We start from the raw sequence: 7,941 nt of genomic DNA, 5'->3' as shown, positions 1-7,941 counted from the left end.
CAAAAGGCATGGAAAAACTAATAGAATTCCTACAAAATCGTACCCTTGATGTCGGCGTCGCACGTGGTTTGGCGAAAAACTTTCCCGAACCACAACCACCCAGGCCCTCCAGGTGGCGCAGAGGCGTTACAGAACTAACCGAATTCCTCAAAGTAAAATACGTCAGTAAAATCGTAAAGTACGACCTAAACACAAGATACAGACATGATAGCGTTGGAGTTTAATTTGAATATTCCGGAAAACATGATTCTGTTACGCGGATATTGAAACAAAGAACCCTTTTCCGAACGGCGTGGCCCACTCGGTTCCTTACAACAACACCGTCGCGCTCGGCTCCGCACACACGCGAGAAAGCTGCGGTTCCCGGCAAGCGCGACAAGCACTCAGGGATCTTTGAAATCTGTTGCGTTCCACTCTTAACGGCGAATATTAAGCGTCCTCCAAATGTGTTGTGTACGTCTCCTTAATATTATTTTTCTTCCGCAAAGCTTCTCCATCTACTTTGCACCGCTACCTATTCTTGTAACGGATCCGGTCGTATCAATGTGTTCCCTAATTTTTTTCTTCCCCACCAGTACTCTGAACATCTCTATCTAAATCTAGATCTAGACGCGCCATGCCATCTGCCGGCACCGCCAGAAAGTGCGTTCGTGGAATGTGGGTGAATGCATATTCAGACAAGATTGCCTGATTATGTATGAAGTGGCGTCGATTCCACCCAGCACCCGATAAAGTTTAAAGGATTTTTTTTTGTCATTGAAGAGCTGGCCATGCACAGTGGCACATACCTACTGACAGGTACCCTGTCACCCAAGTTGCTTCAATGAGGTTCATTGAAGAGCGTCGCATACCTAGTTGCACATACCCAGTGAAATGCGTCGGGGTCAAAGACGTTCGTTGAAGACTGGCACACAACAAGTAGCACATTACCCGTGAACCAGGGGTGGACAGCATTGAAGATACATGTGTCCTAAATACCACCGTACGATACTGCTTGAGTGTCGTGTACATGTACCATGATACATGAAGGAAGACGTGCACCTGTGTCTATATTTTCAGTACTTCGACTGAAGTTTCGTGCATTTTGTGGTGCAAGGTACAGCTGTGGCGAAATTCCGCGCAGTCACTCAGAAAGACCTGTGGCAAGGTAGTTTTTTCTAAACGATTTTTGAGACAGGCGGCGTTGTAAACAATTCCTGATATTGTTCCCTCTCTGTCTACGATTCCATTCGGTGAGGTTTACCGTAAAGTAGTAATAGCACTAGTAGCACCGGTAGTATTACCTGTGGCAGTAGCAACAGGTAATAACATGTAATAACAACATGGTAACAGGTAATAACAACATGTATCGCAGGAAAATGAAGCTTTGGAGTGATCAGCAGATGTCAAACAAGGATTTTCGCTGGAGCCACGTTTCACGACGCGGACACTATGGTATTTATCAGAGCAGCAACTTGTCGGGACCAAGTTCAAGTCCCGTTGTTAAACTATAGCTCCAGCAAAATCCTTTGTACGACAAGTGCTGATCACCAATAGTAGTATTAGAAGTAGTAGTAGTAGTAGTAGTAGTAGTAGTAGTAGTAGTAGTAGTAGTAGTAGTAGTAGTAGTAGTAGTAGTAGTAGTTGTAGTAGTAGTAGTAGTTGTAGTAGTAGTAGTTGTTGTGTTTATATAAATATTCGCCATGACATCAAGCACCAGAACTGAGAGAAGAGTTAATTCCAGAAGCTTCAAAATGCTCCTCCAGTGTCCGCACAATTTTCGTTGTCATAATATGGGCTGTGACTAAACCTAAACCTAAACAGCCTAGCCTAGTTACACGTGGACCTTGTGTGTATTGAATGAAAAGACCCACTGGTATACTTAGAAAGGACCACCACAATGCCAAGAAGGAAACACCTAGACTGTTTGCCAACTGTTGTCTATAGGCCGTACCTGAAATTTACGTGGTAAAAGTACAAGCCTAAACCAAAGCAAAGCGGTTGTTACAATATCCACGGATAATTCCTGGACTGCTCAGAATAGTTCTTCCTAAATGAATGCACTAATTAAGTTTTACGTGCCAAAACCACGACTTGATTATGAGGTACACCTTAGCGGGGGGACTGCGGATTAATGTTCACCTCCTATGAATCTTTAACGCGCCCCCACGGGCACGGGACACGGGCGTATTTGCATGTCGTCCCCATCGAAATGCAGCCGCCGCGGCCGGTGTTCGTTCCCGCGACCTCGTGGTTAGCAGCGCAACACCGTAGCCGCTAAGCCACCACGGCGGGTTTTTTGCTAAACGGACGCTCTTCCAATTTTATCCGCGTTAAACGCACAAGTTGTATATCTCCGCTTGGATCGCCTTATTAGGCGAAACTAGTACATTTATACAATATTATGCAGCCGAGTTCACTGGCATGTTTAGAATATTCATCGTTAGTTACTCCGTCTTTTCTTCAGCTTTTTCGGTTTTTGTTTTACTTTTCTTGCTAGGTTGCCTGTCGTTCAGGCTTTAAATCAAGGACGAGAGGAGAAATGTTGGTTTGTATTCGCGAAATGTTTTATTACCTGTTCTCAAAGAGCTAAAGAAATGCTCGTTACGGACATTTTTTTTTTTATGAAACGTCCGGGGATATTTTGGTACATCCAAGTGAATTGATTATTTTAGGCGTCGTGGGTACTTGCCAATATAGGGACAGTCACCGAACCAAGTAAAACTGCTTATCAAAGTAGCTTTTAGCGGCTGCTCCATCGTTGTTTCGTTTCGAAAGAAAAAAATGCGCGATTTCATTTAATTAACTCTGAAATTTTACCGTCTTCAATTCCCGCTGATAATGGGCTTTTCTCCGTGTACCCAGAAATTCATTCAAGGATTCTGATGTCTGAGCACTTACACATTTTATTTTCTCTCTAATTAGTCAGGCTGTCATACATTTGCGCGAGTCGGCATCCTTACGCAGTTATTGGAGCAAGAAGACGTATGAGTGAGACGGGAATTGAACTTACAGAGTCGCCACTTGCAGTGGCAGAGATTTCCTTTGCAATACGCTTCGAGATTCGGCTTTCCGAGATGCTCTGTCCTGCAGTACTTTACACATTGCGCCAGCACGCATCGTATAATTAAGACAAGAAATGAAACGAGGAGATCAGTCGACAACGAGCGGGTTCTTTGTGTCGTTGGTGGTGCACACGTCAGCGTTGGCTAAAATTTCACGACGTTTCTCCATACAGGACAACTTTTTAAAGCGCCTTGATAAACATAAAGCCTTGCAGCCAGCCCGGCACACATAATGAAGCGAAGTAACGAGTTCATAACTTTAAGATGAAGCTTTAGTCCGCGGGCTCCTCTCTAAATACATGTAAAAAGAGAATTCGTTTTTCTTGGCAACCACTGCACCAAATTTGACCAGGTTTGTTGCATTTAAATAAATCTAGTGACTGTTGGTTTCGAATTTTTGAATTAGGTCGTAAATTTCTTATTAAAAATTGGCAAAGATCACAAATTTTCTGTAAACGAAGCTATCACGTTTACAACGCGTTTTTGCGTTTTAAATGTATTTGAATAGGACGCGTCGGAGTTAGGCCCGAGCTAAAGCTTCTTCTTCCTAATAATTGTTTTTTTTTCCTTTCCAAGGTTGCGTTACATGCATTGACTGAATATATGGAATAGATTGGTGAGTTGTGCTTCTGCAATTGCAAACCATTTAACCTTGACATGAATGGTGGTTCGAGTTCATGTAAAGAAGAAACAGAGGTGAGCGACTCTACTTTGAAACTCCGCCACAGATGCATTCCGCGTGGTAGTATAGAATCAAGCTTACTCTATTATTACAGACGCTCCTTAATCTTTAAGTTTTCTGTAGTTTAACCCCTTTTGCCGTTTTTTTATGAAGTATGTTATCTTAGTTGATAGAAGTGCTATGACAAATTCCGTAAAACAGACTCAGTGGGAAATACAATACCCCCCGCCTACGTTCGGCACCCTTCATTCTAGTGTAAGAAAGTCTTGGAGTGAAAGAGCAGGAACAAATAGTGAAGCCACCCCGTAACATAAAGTGGGCAGAAAAAGAAATCAAAATAAAAAAATCGTTACCTAGAAACTAAGCAGGCTCATTATCCAATGTGTTCGGTACATTGTTCCTAGTTTGAAAGACTGATGCCAGAAAGGATGCCCGAATTTCAGTGAAGTACTCTCTGGCAGTTAGTACTCCAAACGTTGCAATTTATCCAAGTAAACTTAACTGCCTTCGAAGACTATTAGTCGACATCTAGTTTTAGGTCAAAGTAACTATTTTTCAATAGTGGCGTTGGAGGAGCCAAATGATGGGATAAATCAAAATGAAATTGCGGTGTTTGACTACCCAATGCAACACCTGGGCTATAAGAAGTGGCGTACGGCGAAGGATTCGGGTACTGACGTCTGCCACCCCCTTTCCGCAAGGTGCACCTGAATCTAAGAACACAATCATTTTTGTTTAATTTTTTTTTGCATTCGTCATTTGAAATAAGAACGCCGCGGTCAGGCATCGCAAACGACGTTCTTTATAACATGGGCTGTGAAAATGGATAACAGCCACTTCCTCTGTAGCTACAGTCATACATCAAGCACGTGAACACCTGTTTTCTCTGCTCGCTATGTAAAATATCGATGAAACCTGCATTCGACATCGTCACATGTGTGTGCCTGCGTACTTCCCCCTTTAGTCTTTCTTTCTTTCGTTTATTTTTCCTTTGTTTAATGTTGGCATCGAACAATGTATCCTATGTGGGTGCAGCAGTGGACGTTCTCTTTTTCTATTTTTTCTATGGCACAAAATTGACTTTCAACCCAGACGTGTGGGCTTCGGCGAAAGTGGTGTGGAAAGGTAACGTTCTGATTCACAGTTACTGCTACAACTGCATTCTAGTAGAGAGAATACGGGACATAAAAAAAAAACATTCCTGAGGGTTTCATTGCGTGTTCTTGTATATGAGGCATGAGACCGCATGAGACGGCTTCAATCACCTTAAAATGTATCAATAAAGAACACAGCGTACCTTCTATTCCTGTACTTTGAACGCCTTTTGTCTGGTTGTGTCGGAGTTAGGCGTAATCCTCTCCTGTTCCCTTATACAATTTCGCACGTCACGATAGCATTAACACAGTCTTACAAATACCTAGGCGTAACGTTGTCTAACGATCTAACCTGGAATGCACATGTCACTAGAGTGATATCATCTGCTAACAGAAGCCTTGGTTTCCTAAAACGTCATCTACGTCTAGCGCCACCAAACCTAAGATTGCTTGCATACAAGTCACTCGTACGCTCTAAGCTGGAATATGCCTCTGCCATCTGGAGCCCTAACCAAAAATATCTAACAAACTGTCTAGAATCAGTGCAGAATCGTGCCACAAGATTCATCCATTCATGCTATTCATATAATGTCAGTATATCATCGTTAAAAGCAGAATCCGGCTTAACAAGCCTGACTTGTCGGCGTCGTATCGCTACTATGTACTTATTTCATAGGTTTTTTTACAGCTCACTTCATCATCCACCCTACATCAGCCCTCCTGCACGCATTTCTCTCCGCATTGGTCATCCCTTTCAAGTCGCCCGTCCACGTACGCACACTACCACGTTTGCCACATCATTCTTCCCACGTTCAGCCTCGGACTGGAACGGCCTTCCACACGACATCGCCGCAATCACCTGCCCATCGACGTTTTTGAACTGCATAATTAACATATTTACCAGCGAGCAAACTTGTACCTAAACATCTTTCCCTTGTGTATATAATTTATTTTAATAGCTACCCACCCCTTATGTAATACCCCCAATCCTGGGGGCCTTTAAGGTAATAAAGTGAAGTGAAGTGAAGTGAAGTGAAGTTAACTGTCAAGCATGAGTTCCCTCTAGGAGAAATCCTCGTTTCGTTGCATCGGTGACTAATGTGCATTTTCAACGCAACGCGCAGAAAAATGACATTTGTCCGTGGCATGTGAAATATTCCCGCCAGTTTCGGTTATTAGCTGAAGATTGCAAGATGTGCGCAAAAACCAACACTCAAATTGATTCTATTGTGACTGCGGGTTTCACGGCACGTATACGTACATGAACCAGGATAATCCAACTGAAGCGAACAATCATGCACCGATGCCATAACTTTAAGTGCGCTTCAAGTAACAAGCAGTTACTTAATTACGTCTCTCATTGTGGGCGTGTGTTCTCGTGTATAATGCTTGATCTGTACGTGCTCCAGCTGCATACCGCAGGCGGATCGCACGCGACGAATTGTATGTACTCCCGTCCGGTCATAGTGAGCGCCATGGGTGGTACGATTATTCTCGGACGTAGAGGGAAATGTTCAACAACAGCATAATCTCGAATAAGGTGTTGCCAGCGTTGCTGACGTATGCTCTGAAAACAGGGATTGCACACACAAATGTGTCCCCGAAATTCGCGCGTCGACTTGCGATATACATACCGAAAGGCCTATAACGCTGCTGGCATCGCTGCTAGGCCTCAGTTCTACGAAACACGTTTGTATTAGACAGACTCTTCCGTCGATGTGCTGCGAACAAGAAAACACGTCTGATCGAAGAGAGTTGTGCTCAAATACACTGCACTAGATACAAAAAAAGAACTGTAACTGACGAGCGAACTGATGCGATTGGCGCAGTGATTCACGCCGAGCGTGAATCGCTCGGCGCGAAGGAGGGACTCGCATGCCCGATGATCGAGCGCCAGAGCGCTCCAGCGCGAGCACATACAACGTGAAAATGACAATGGTTCACTTGCATGTTTGTTGAACCATGGGCCAGATCTTCGCGTAGTCAATCCGGCCACTGCGCATCGGTGTACCCGAAACAACGGCCTCTTGCCGCACCGTCACCCATGCTTACACTGTACGGCCGCTTCGCTATCCTTCGATCCAAGGCCAGTCATGCCGGCGCGATCACGTGATCGAACATGGCCGCGCACGTGCGCCGCTGTCGAAAATCGTCTACAGCCGATATCTGACAGGAAAGGCCCGCACGCCTGTTTTATTTATGATGTAAAATCTGGTTCCAACCTGCAGATGCAATCCTCACGTATCCGTGAATACCGCCTGCGCTATCTTTTTTTCTATTTTCATTACCTTTATTTTAGTTTTGCTGAATATCGAGATTGGTCGTTGTGTCCTGTGCCGAGGCACACCTCAAATGTGCTTTTTTTCTGTAGCATAAAATGTCCTTTCAGCCCAGACTTATAGGTTTCGAAGAAAATGAGTTCATAGGGTAACATCTTAATTCAGAGCGACTGCCTGTTTTTACAACTAATGCTAATCGTCTGATGTAGAAGCACTTCCTACGGTTCCCTTTGCAGGTGTTTCTAGAAGAGGTAGCATGCATTTTGGTTTGAAGAGCCTTAATGGTGATTGACATGTAATACTGCAGATCTTATTTTGCTTCTCATGTGTAAGAACCTTAACCTTCGCTTGAACCCTAGTGAAAAGTGGAGATTCAGCTACCTCACAGTTACCATGCTTCTATCAACGTCATTTTTCGCACTCTTCTCTTCAGAGAGACGCCTTCATTATATTACACAGGAAAATAAAATGCTCGTGTGTAATTTTACAGTCAATATTTATAAAATATATTAAATAATAATGAAACTTTTCAACACGCATGTCCCCTTAAGCCGTGCTGAAGCCGGATAAAGGTACTTGCCCTTTAGAATTGCAGCATTTGCCTTCGTCTCTTCTGCTTCCAGGATGGTCCGTTCCGAAATTGTCTGTCATTAACGCTAACAGGTTAATTGGAAAACAATCGTATTTGCAAAAGTTAGGTACAATTGATTTCGTATGCCCCCTTAGTGTTATTGTACTTTTTGTACCTTTGTTCTGGGAGTGGCGAGATCTGTTGTTGCCCAAATGCATATACTGTAACAAAACGTCATCCCCTCTTGACTAATGCCATGAAGGGACACAGG

Source organism: Dermacentor andersoni, chromosome 10 (assembly GCF_023375885.2).
Source record: "Dermacentor andersoni chromosome 10, qqDerAnde1_hic_scaffold, whole genome shotgun sequence".
Taxonomy (NCBI): Eukaryota; Metazoa; Arthropoda; class Arachnida; order Ixodida; family Ixodidae; genus Dermacentor; species Dermacentor andersoni.
This window is presented reverse-complemented; position numbering follows the sequence as displayed.